The following is a 12,441-nucleotide window of genomic DNA, read 5'->3' on the forward strand; positions in this document are numbered from 1 at the left end:
TCAAATCCCTCGGACCAATTTCCTGCAAGATACAAGGAAATCTGTCTAGACAGATTAGCTGCATAAGAATAATTTTCATATTGGACACTGGTAATACACAGAGCTTCCAGTTTTCTTTCACAACCCAACTGGGCCATCTGGTATAGAAAGCCTATCTGTTCCACCGCCAAGTCAAGGCGCTGATTCAAAATCATCAGCCCTCCCTTTAATTTGGTACTAGCAGAATTTTGGACAGTGATGGCATCAGCCAGATCTGCTAGAAGCTGATTTAATTTTGTGCCCCATTGAACCATACTAGCCATAGCATACCCTGCAGCTGTAGCTGCAGCTGCACTGCCTGAAATTGCTATGATCACAGCTGCAGTAATGCCAAAATCTCTCTTTTGTCGAAACAGGGATAAGGTGGAGGGTGTTTCCACCGGAACAGAGATCCAACGTGGGATCTGTGCCACCATGGCATGGGTGTCCTTTGTTACATCCCAACATTGAGAAATCAAACAAGAATCATTGAAACAGACTTCAAATGAATCATTTGAAAGAATAAACAAGAAAAGGGGGATAAACACAGACTGGGGTAGATGGATAATTAATCTGGTTTACCAAAGTTTTATTGAACCCAGTGATCTCTACACTGGTATTAGTATATCCATAGGAGTCTTGGGAGGCAGCATGTATTCCCCAATACTGAGCAAATCTTGAGATGCCAGTAAAAGAAGCCTTTCCAACTGCTCCTCCCTGGATAAAGATCAAAGGATTGAGTTCTGTACAACTGCCATTGACTTCACAAAGTACCCACTTGTGAAAGGGATGCATTCTAAAGTCCTGTATGAAAAGTCCCTTTTTCACAACAAATTCCTTCTCTGGGTCATCTATCATGTTGGGAGAAAAGGAAAAGGTTTTAGTCTGATCTGCCCAACGAGTGATGGAGAATTGACTATCAGACCAAGACAGTATCAGCCGATCATCTTCCAAGCTACAATGAGGGGCTATTTTTGGTTGGTGTGGACGTTCTATGTCGGAAACGGTAGGTGGTAGAAATGTACCATTAAACCAAATTGCCTCCTGCCAAAAGGTCCAATTTGTAAAGGTTATATCTGCGTTGGAAGTATCTTGGGTTGTGCTTACCCAACCTCCTGGGTGCTCATAAAACTTCCCCAAAGCTCAGGTTGTGAGGTTGATACATTTCCCTGGTCCATTAATTTGAAATCATAAAGAACCCTGTTCTAATACAGAGCGATTTTCTCCTAATGGTGCTTGGGTGGGATCATAGGGTAGATATGGTAAATCTGATGTTTTATTAGTGGTAAAGAATTTTGGAAAAACTACAGCATCATGGCGAGCTGGCATTGGTTTAGGGAAAGTCGAGAGAATGGCCCATCTCTGCTTGCTCCTCATACTAGGAACCTGGACAAGTTCAGCATTGTCAGGATCAGGAGCAGTCCTCGGGAGGTCAGCATCTTCTACACCATCCTTGATTACTATCTTGTGGGTGAGTCGTTACAGCAGCCAAAATGGGTTGTCTTCACTCTGTGGAAAAACACAAACAGCTCTGCTGGATCTTATCAAAATAGGATCCGGGCCTTTCCACAGACAAGTTAAGACATCCTTCTATTTGACCATTTCTTTTGGTCTATCAGGGTCTGAGCTATGTCGATCAGCTGCAGAGCAACCTTGCTCGTCAAGATTCAAAAACTTAAGTGTAAAGAGTGCCATAGATACAGCTACTCTTGGCATTGAGGGCAGAGTCTCACTCCCCCTTTTTGTTTTATAAGATAAGATAAGATAAGACTTGAGTGTACAATGGACACGTTCCACAATGCCTTGTCCTTGAGGATTATAAGGAAGGCCAGTCAGGTGAGTGACATCCATTTGATATCAAAATTGCTGAAATTTAGTAGAGGTATATGCTGGCCCATTATCAGTTTTAAGAAATGTGGGCTTGCCCCAAGCACTCCACACTTCTAAACAGTGCTGTATAACATGAGAGGCTTTCTCACCTGTTAAAGGTGTAGCAAACATAACACCAGAGCAGGTGTCAATGGAAACATGTAAATATTGATTTCTTCCAAAGGAGGAAATATGAGTGACATCCATTTGCCAGACCTGTAATGGTCTGATACCTCGGGGGTTTACCCCTACATGAGGAGTAGGCAGAAATTGACAACAGTTTTGACATTGGGTGACAATGTCGTGAGCTTCTTTCCTGGTTAAAGTGAAACAGAGGCATAATCTTTCAGCCGTCACGTGGAAGCGTTTATGAAACTCCCTTGCAGCCTCTGCCTGTGAGGACAGAGCAGCAGCCACAATTCTAGTGGCTTTGTCTGCCAAGTCATTTCCATGAGACATGGGGCCAGGAAGGCCAGAATGAGCCCTGACTTGAGTAATATACACAAGATGTCTTCTATGTAACAAGGCTGACTGTATTTGCTGAAAAATGTGAGCAAGCTTGCTAGAGGGTCTAATTAAGCCAGCAACTTCAAGCATATTAACTGCTTTGACCACATATAAGGAATCAGATACAGTATTGAGTGGTCCCGGAAAAGTTTCAAGGACCTCTAGAACTACCAAACACTCTACAACCTGGGGTGATTTCTAATTATATTGTGTAGATGTTACTTGGCCATTTACTACATATGCACCTATACCAGATTTGGATCCATCTGTATACACTACTACCCCATCTGGAAGAGGGTGTTTGGCTGTTATTACTGGAAACACTATGGGTTGGCTAAAGGCGAACTGTAAAATTGGATGTTTTGGATAAAGATTATCAATTTGTCCTGAATAAGAGGCAACCAAAACTGCCCAATCGTTAGTTGTTGCTGCCAGGGTTTGAGCTTGAGCAGAAGTATAAGGCACAATTAGCATATGAGGTTCTCTCCCAAAATGAGTAATGGCTGCTTTTATCCCCCTAAGTGCAAGTTGAGCAACTGCATTAGGATACCACTCAATGATTTTTGCAGGGGAAGCATTAGGGTGGACTCACAATAAGGGTCCATTTTGCCATAAGACTGATGTTGGTAACTGTGCAGTTTTTAATATGCACAATTCCAATGACTTTGACTCGATTATGCGTTGTAATTGAGCATTTTGTAAGGCCTTTTCTATCATTTGTAAAGCTTGACATGCAGCTTCTTCCTCTAAGTCTGTTTCCTCAGAGTAGCTAAGTTTTTTATCCGATTCTGAGATACTGACAGCTATTGCCTTGAACTCATATAATGGCGGGTAGAGGCTCCTTTCCTTATGTGCCTCTCCAGTTCTTTCTCTCTTCTTCTCTCCCTTTCCATCCCCTTTTCTAATCTCACCCAAGGCATTCTTTTCTTTATATCTCTTTTCCTCGGGCTCAAGGCCTGTGGAAAGGCCTAAATTCTTCAGTGCACCTTGTTTCGTCCCAACTTTCAATCTCTCTCTCCCACTCTGCCTCTGATAGACTGTCTTGAATTTCGTCCAAAATCTTCTGCCCTGCCTTTACCATTTGCTGACAATCCTCGTCTGTTAAGCACGATCTCACCAATTTCCACAAAGGCATGATCCCTGCTTTAAGTTTGCCCTTTTGCTGTTCCCTAATTAGATCTCGTTTCAGTTTGTCCCAAGAGGTGACGGTTAACGAAACTGAGCAAGCATACCATGGTGCCACATGGTCTATCTCCCTGACAAATGCCTCTATACTCTTAGTGGCGATTTTTAGGCCACATTGCTTCAGGACCGACCTTTACGCCACTACTACAGAGTGAGAAATTCCCATACTGCCGCTGTCCAGTCCTGACCTCGACTGAAACTGGTCGCTGTCGAGACAATGTCCAGGAGCTGTCTGCAACTGAAACTGGTCACTGTCCAGGCGCTGTCCAGGCCTGACTGCAACTGGGAACCAGTCAGCAGTTCCAGCTGTGGAAGCAAAATGAAACCGAAAGGGAAAGTGCAATTGCCATTCAAACAATCAAAAGGGCATCTAACTCTGGAGAAATTTCAAGACTGCATGTACCTTGCAGAGCTGTAATGTCCCGCAGTTCTGGTTCCGCCCCATGAACGAGGGATCTCCCTTGCGCTGTTGTGATGGTATAAAGTCCCCGGGTCTTCAGCGCCATGTATCCCGAGCTTTTGTTCCCGCCGGCAGAAACACACTCAGGACAACCGGAATCTTCTGCGGCAAAGCTTTATTGCTTACTTCTCAGGAAGACCCCGACCCCAGAAAATGGAGTTGCTTATATAGCCCCGCAGCGTGATGTTTCAGCACCTGATGTGGCATGACAGCTCCTGATTCGTTTCTTGCTCATCACCCCATTACTACGCCCAAGAATGGGCAGTGACTAAGAGTGAGTTCACTCTCGCACCTGCTTACAAGGCTTGTTTACTAGTTAGGCACAGCGGAGGCCAGCACCATCTTATAATGGCGATTGCTTGAGGCACGCACAGCTCTCCACAGCAATTGCTCGCGACACAGCTCTCCACATGAGTCTACTTCAGAGCATACAGAGTGTTCAGATGAAGTTTTGACAGGAACAGTTTGACAGACAGGTTGCAGAGAGAACAAGCTAGATACAGGTGAAGACATAATGAACCAGAGAATGAAATGCCAGAAGATTAGAACAGATTGCTAGAGTTACTTTGAGACCAAACAGAGCAATTCAGTCAGAAGCTAAAAGAAGCCAGTTTGAATTGAAGGAGTTTGAGGCAAGATAGCTGAGTTGATCATCCTACCAAAGTTCAGAAAAAAAGCTAGAACAAGTGAGTTTATTCAACATTAAGTCTCCATGGTTGAAACCACACTAGGCCTTGATTAGATTGCACACAGGCTAGAATCTTCCAGGACTAGGCTTTCCTTACTAGTTGGAAGCTCACTGCCTCTGAGATGACAATTACATTAGCCATATAGGAGTTACATTTACCATGCACACCATCAAAATAAAGGAACAGCTGTATTTCACAGGGTTGCAAGGCAACAGGCAAAATATTCAAGACTGACACCCAAGGGACAGTTCTGGTTCAGAATTAATACTTTCAAACATCAAAAACCACCACATTCTATGTATCTATAACATACCTGGAGTCAGGAATCTTAATGCAGTCACAGAAGGCTCTCCCCAAGACTCCAGCTGAGTCATGCCATGGATTAGAGAAGGTATAAGTCCGAAAGGACAATGATACAAAAAAATGACACTCCTGTACTAAAGGATGTAACCAATACAATAGACAAGAATAAAGCCTAGTGAGAGTAATCCTGTTAAGAGTGTCTTACAAAAATAAAATAAAATAAAATAAAATAAAATAAAATAAAATAAAATAAATAAAATTAAATTAAATTAAATAAAATGAATAAAATAAAATAAAACAAAACAAAAAAATGAGCTTACAAGTGCCACAATTCCTGTTATATTCAAACATAAGTCATGTCACCAGAAGTACTTGAGTCACAAAGATCCCAAATATTTACAGTGTCATTAAGTCACAGAGAAGCCATCAGAGTTAAGACTCCTGACCCCAGGCCAGGTGTTTTTGTGCAATCCATTAATTGCAACACTCAAAACAAAGAGCAAGGAGAATTTGGAAAGTCAGAGAACAGCCAGGTCTACATAGTGCATCTAGCACAGCTAGGATTCTAAAGATAGACCGATGCCTCAAACTACACCCCAAAAAAATATTTACCCCAAATTGATTCCTGTGTGCCTTTGCTGCAATTGCGAGAAGCAGAGCTGTTGTGAAACTTGACTTGGTTTTTAACCTGTATTTTATACTCCAAGACTGTGGGGGAAAAACTTGGTGTTCATAGGCCAGCTTTGAGAATGATACAGATCTCTCTAAAAGACAGACAAACAATGAAACAAAAACAAAATAAAAAAACAAAACAAAACAAAACAAACAAACAAAAAAAACGAACCAAAAAGTAAGGAAAGCCTAGACATGTTGTGAAATGATGGTAGGGTCTTACCCAGCAAAGACATGAGTGTGAAGATCTTTGTCATCACAGTCTGGTGCAAGATCCTTTGAGATTCATCAAGCAGTGTCCATTCCTCCCAGGAGAAGTACACAGACACATCCTCAAAGGATAAATAATCCTGAACAGTGGAGAAAGTTGAATTTATATGAATCCTCCTTGTCAGGGATTCCTGATACTCTTAAGTCATTCCCACTTAGTTTTCTACCTCAGAGGATACTAGGCTGTGAACCTATTCTATTGATAACCAGTCTATCCTCTAGGTCTCACCAACTACTGTGTTCATCACTCAGCAACAACAGTCAAGTTGACCTAGTGGCTTAATTTCTTTTCAATTACTGTGAAGAGACACCATGACCAAGGCAACTGATAATAACAAGGAGTTTATCAGGGCTGACAACTCAGAGGGTCAATCTGTAACCTCCATGTCTGGGAGGATGGATACAGGCACACCCAGCACTGGAACAGTTGCTGAAAGCTTACATCCTGATCCATAGTACAGTACTAGGCAGAGAGAGTTAACTGGGAATGGGAAGAGCTTTTGAGACCTACAAGCCCACCCCCAGTGACGCACCTCCTACAACAAGGATATACATCATTATTATCTCCAAAGTGTTCCACCAATAAGGAACAAGTATGCAAGTCTATGAATATCTGGAGGGTGAATTCTTTGAAACCATCACAGATGGAATCAATCCAAGCTAGAAGAATGTCCCTCCTTTCATTCAGAGAATTCACGTGGACGCCTCCCAATCAGACACTAACATGGATTCCTCCCAATCATCTTTTCACACAGACTATATTAGGGTCACAGTTGTCCACTCTGTCCCTGACACAAAGGCCAGGAAGCCATGTGTACATGACCTCAGGACACAGAAATCTTTCTTCACACTGAGCTTCCATTCAATCTCAGTATGCAGACTCAGCCTTCAGCTGTTGTGCTACCACAATTTCTACTTTCCACTAAAGTCAGCCAAACTCATGCATACCTGAGCATTTCTAATTATTCTCAACCCATCTCATTTCCAGGCTGGACTAATGTCATCACTGGAGCTTTAAGACCTTCAAATCTTTAGCCAATGGTTACCATAAAGGGAAACCTATCCATGTAATCCCTGTTGTGGATGTGGGGACTTTTAATTCTGAGCATGTGCCAGGGAAATCAAATGGAAAGGCAGAGAGAATTCCAGCACAGAGTCCCAGGACACCACAGTCCCAGATATCACTTATGTGTTAATTGGGGAGTGTGATTCCTGGGCTCCCTCCACTTACCTCTTCCTGGATGGCAGGATTTAACTGAATACTGGGAAACCTGTAGAAAAACAAGGTTGTGAGTAATAAGCAAGAGTGTTGGTATCCCAAAGGTTCACCCAAGTCCTCTCTCATACATGCAGTCAGGTACCCACTGGGCTCCATCCTTGGACTCTATTACTGGATGACCTTGGACAAAGAATCAATCTCTTCTGTTTGTTACCTGAGGATTAAATATACTGTTTGTTTTGTTTTGTTTGTTTGTTTGTTTTGTTTTGTTTTTGTTTTTTGAGACAGGGCTTCTCTGTGTCTCCCTGGCTGTCCTGGAACTCACTTTGTAGACCAGACTGGCCTTGAAATCAGAAATCTGCCTGCCTCTGTCTCCTGAGTCCTGGGATTAAAGGCGTGCAGGAACACACCTGCCTAAAATTTATTCTTTTATTGCCGTGAAGAGACACTATGGCCAAGGCAATTCTTAAAATATAAAAGAAAACATTTAACTGGTGCTAGCTAACAGTTTCAGAGTGTTCGTCCAGGATGAGAATGGTGGTAAGAAGTGAGGCATGGGACCAGGGCAATACCTGAAGACTTTATGTTCTGATCTACCAGCAGCAGGCACACACACACACACACACACACACACACACACACACACACACACACATACACACACACACACACACACACACACACACACACACACACACACACACACACACTGGATTACGTGTGGGATTGTGAAACCTCAAAGTTCACTCCCAGCCACATCCTTCCTCCAATAATACCTTACCTCTTAATCTTTCTGATTCTTCTCAAACAGTTCCACAACCTGGGGACTGAGCATTCAACTATGTAAGCCTATGGAAACTCTACTCATTAAAACTAACATACCTTCATATTCCAAAAAGAGACTAATAGGGCTGGAGAGATCACCCTCTTTTGCTGTGTCTGAAGATATCAACCATGTACTTATATACATAAAATATATATTTAAAAAAACAAACAAAAGAGAATCACAGTCTCAACCTCAGTCCTATGTGTCAAGTATTTGTTACAGGCTCTGTCTGAGCACATGACTAATGCTTCTTTAATAAATTTCACAAATGGGTACATATGATATGAAAATGTAGTTTTATCTACCCACATTGAATTACGACTTTGGAATTAATTAGCCTTTACACAACGTTTGCAAGGCAGAAGCAAGCAGACTTCTGTGCATCTGAGGCCAACATGATGTACATAGGCCAGCTAGAGTCATGGGGAGTGTCAATGGGGAGAGGGAGGATAGCTAATAACAGGGCAGACTTTACTCAAATACTGAATGCAATCACAGAATTTTAAAACCTTTCAGTAATACTTAAAATGAGTAATATTATTAATTATAATTACTAATAAAATTTAGTAATATTATTTAAAAATAAAATTTATTTTAATTAAAATTTTCTTCACAGCTAAGCTTAGCATAGCAGCATGTCCTGATTTCTGAGTTTTAAAAATTCATTAGAAATGTAAGACAGGTTGGCTCCAATTAAGGCACTTCCACCATGAACCAGTGTTCAGTTGGCAGCCCTTAACCAAAGGAGACCCTAACCCACAAGGGAAATCTCTGTGAATTTGAGGCTAGTGTGATGTAAACAGTGAATTTGAGCCAAGATTAAAAATAAATAAATAAAGTAAAAATATAACAAAGGGTGCTTTTTCTTATCCATTGTGAGTTAGAGATAGAAGGATTTCTTTGAGTTTGAAGATAGTGTGGTACATAGAGAGACAGGATAGCCATGACTAGAGAGAGAGAGACAGTCTGAGGTAGAGGGAGGTGGTAGGGGAGGGGAGAGGGAAAGGGGCAAAGGGAGAGGGAAGAAGAAGGGAGTGAGGGTATGAGCTCACAAGGCCCCCTGTGGGGGGCAGCAGAGCAGGAAAGGACAGGGTGGTGGGAGAGGGGCATACTGAGAGAATAAAATAACTCCATCAAAGATCTGGACATAACCATCACCCACCCTACAACTCCCCCATGCCTGCTGCAGCTTGCATTCTAACTCGAAAATTAGTGTGCAGGATTTACCCAACAATTCACAGTTCTCTGCCTACACCTAAATTATCCCTACCCCACCTTTGAAAAACTGACTAGATAGAATCTCTCACCTGTTCAAATCTTCTTGGCCACCAGAGTCTCTGTATACAAAAGTCAGGTCCTTAGGTGCACTGAGCCCTTTCCCTCATCTAATGCCAGTAAAGGTCACCCCAGGACTCTGTCTTCAAGCACAGGCCTGCCCACAAGCCTTGGGGGGTAAATTTCACCAGACCCTGTGAGTCAGAGGGGATTACTCTAGTGATTGAGCACACAGATGTCAAAAAAAATATTTTTTTTCCACAGGTGTCCTACAGTCAGGGACATGGAACTTTATCCTGTTGGCTCCTGACCCAGAACTAAGGGAGGTGGAAGATCACTAGGCAATCACCTGGGGCAGGGTTCCACAAGCAGCCTTCACAATCACCACTGGGCTCCACTGGCCTGCCATTCCCTTGAGCACTGTCATCCCCCATGGAAACCTGGGTAAGACCACAAGTTTTGTAGAAAAATTCAGTTCCACTTCCATGATGGAGGAAAAACGCTTCAACTCTCCCATTTTCCTGCCATGACCAATAGTAATAAAACTAGTTTTCTGTGACTGACAGATCCAAAAAGTTTCAAAGAACCTACTGCTCACAAAGCTGAAAGTCCCATCATTTTGTCTTCACCATAATGCCTATTTTCTCTGGCTATACTCAGTGCAATGTCTTCTGTACAATGTAGTTCAGACATGATCAAGTGCCAGGAAGTAGACATACCTCCCCAGATGGAGCTGTGCACTCAATCTGTTAGGGAGATTGTTGTGATTATAGATGTGCCAATATTTCCTTGAGCTACAAAGGCCGGGCTTGCTGAAACACTCCTAAATTACAGAACTGCTGGCAGAGGCAAGTTGATGTTTGGGATTAGAAACTAGCCTGTCACTGTGAGTTTCAGACCAGACAGGAAACCTCTGGGAGAGTTACAGAGTGAACACGACCCTAACCTGGGACATGTGAGGAGAGGAGATCTGAGAATAGAAAGAGGGGCCACCAACCAAGAGGGGCAGCCTTAGTGAAGATACTAGCATGGCTAAAAGTGGCTGAGTTATATAGGTGTCAGAAGAGCTGGAAGGAGGAAAGCCCGGGGGATCACCTGGACTAGATAGTTTGGGGGGGGGTCTTGGGCTAGGTTGGGGAGGCATGCCAGGCAGGAGGGACCTATATGCAGTAGAGAGAGAGGGATGCTGAGAGAAACTGGAGGCCACTGTACAGTTGATATGTTAATGGACACTTTAGTTCAACATTTTTGCCTTGGATTTAAGACCCAACTGGTTTTAGGCCTTTGTGTGAATGATATTTGACAGGTCTTCTTGCAAAGAAAACTCAGGAAATTACCACAGAGGAGGAAATAAAGGACATATTTGATCATACATCACAAGCCACTGCTATTCTGTTCAGGAATTTTCCCCCTGGGCCCATATATGCCAAGGGACTCTGGTGGAGCCAGCTTGTGAGGCAGTAATGCCAAAAAGCTGCTCATGAGAAATGAATTTCTAGGACTCTTCTCCTGGAAGTCTTACGAAAGTCAGCTCTCCAGTTTGGGTCAGTTTGACAGGCGTAAAGCCTGGAAGCTGTTCTTGAGGATCAGAGTTCCATGGAAATACCCCTCCCGGAGATTTCACATTTTCTCTTAAACCCATAATAATCAAATTTCCACTGCATTAGTCTAATGTATAGATTCACATGCACTCTATTAAGCATTACCTTATAGTAAATGCCTTTTAAGGTTGTATTCTAACATAGCTAAAGCCTTTTCCCAGTGTTCTTAGATTCCAGATAGCAGCAAGGAGTTTAACCTATTCAGTAACTAATTTAGCTCAACCATAAAACAATTAAGCACTAGCCATAAATTCAGTTGTCTACAGAAAGAGTCTGATATTCTTACTGAGATAAAAATTCTTATTATGGACTACATTCCATGCCAAGAGCAAATTAATATACTATACTGAATAATGTGAATTCTCCAGACATAAATAAGAATTAACAAGGCCTAAGAATTCCAAGGTTCATGACACTACTTTATTCCTGAAGCCAGGCAAGAGTTTATACCCCCCTAGCCCTATTAATGCTAAAGTGTGAATCTGAAACAATGCTAATCTCTAAAGTAAACATAGTCCTTTTGAAGTCACTCTTCTTGCATCTGAAGGGATACTTATCCCTTACATAAACATTTATCTGGTTCCTGCAAATTCTTTTTATAGTCACTCCTCTTGCACCTGGAAAACTTCAATGTACCATATCTGTTATGTTTTACAATTTATGATATTCCCTGTAATATTAGTCTAAGCTCGACCAGAAAATTACATTCAGATTCAACACCTCTCTTGTGTGCGTGTGTCTGTCTCTCAACACATCCAACTCTTTGCCCATCTGCTCGAGAGACCTGTTTTTACTGAGGTACAGGAAAAAGAAGGTCTGCGGCACATATACTCAAGTTTTTTCCCCACATTCTCCTCTATAAGTTTTAGTTTGTTTTATAAGACACTACATATTATATATACACAAACGTATATTTATATATACATTTTACATTATATATTTATGTGATATATTTATATTATTTCTATATTATAATTTATGTTATATATTATAATTATACATTTATATATTTATATTACTTTATATTAAATTTTTATATATTTTATATAAGACCATAAGTTTTTATAATTTTATATATATGTTTATATTATATATGTATATTATATATTTATATTATTTACATATTATAACTTTATATTTTATATGTTATAATTATATATTTGCATATTTATATTATTTTATATTAAACATTTATATATAAATATAAGACACACACAAATATATATATATATCATATAAGGCAGTAAGTTTTTATAAGTTTTTATAAGACACGATTGCCTATGCTAGCAACAATTTATGACAGGGCCCTGATATAGCTGTCTCCTGTGAGGCTATGCTAGTGTCTGGCTAATCCAGAAGTGGATGCTCAGTGTCATCTATTGTATGGAACACAGGGCCCCCATTGGAGGAGCTAGAGAAAGTACCCAAGGAGCTGAAGGGTCTGCAACCCTATAGGAAGAACAACAATACGAACTAACCAGTACCTTCAGAGCTCATGTGTTTTGCTGCATATGTAGCAGAAGATGGGCTACTCCACCATCATTAGG

At 41.4% G+C, this 12,441-nt stretch overlaps 1 pseudogene across 1 annotated transcript; it reads right to left on the minus strand.

The window, feature by feature from the left end:
• LOC147003689 (uncharacterized) lies at window positions 1-12,338 on the minus strand (annotated as a pseudogene). The gene is made up of 6 exons (XR_015048025.1): window positions 9,643-12,338; window positions 7,205-7,244; window positions 5,927-6,053; window positions 3,983-4,532; window positions 3,768-3,885; window positions 1-1,527 (listed from the first exon to the last, which is right to left on the minus strand). The product of XR_015048025.1 is annotated as an uncharacterized LOC147003689 (transcript).
• Window positions 12,339-12,441: the final 103 nt, after the last annotated feature.

Source organism: Mus caroli, unplaced genomic scaffold (assembly GCF_978045245.1).
Source record: "Mus caroli unplaced genomic scaffold, Mus_caroli_1 scaffold_8, whole genome shotgun sequence".
Lineage (NCBI taxonomy): Eukaryota > Metazoa > Chordata > Mammalia > Rodentia > Muridae > Mus > Mus caroli.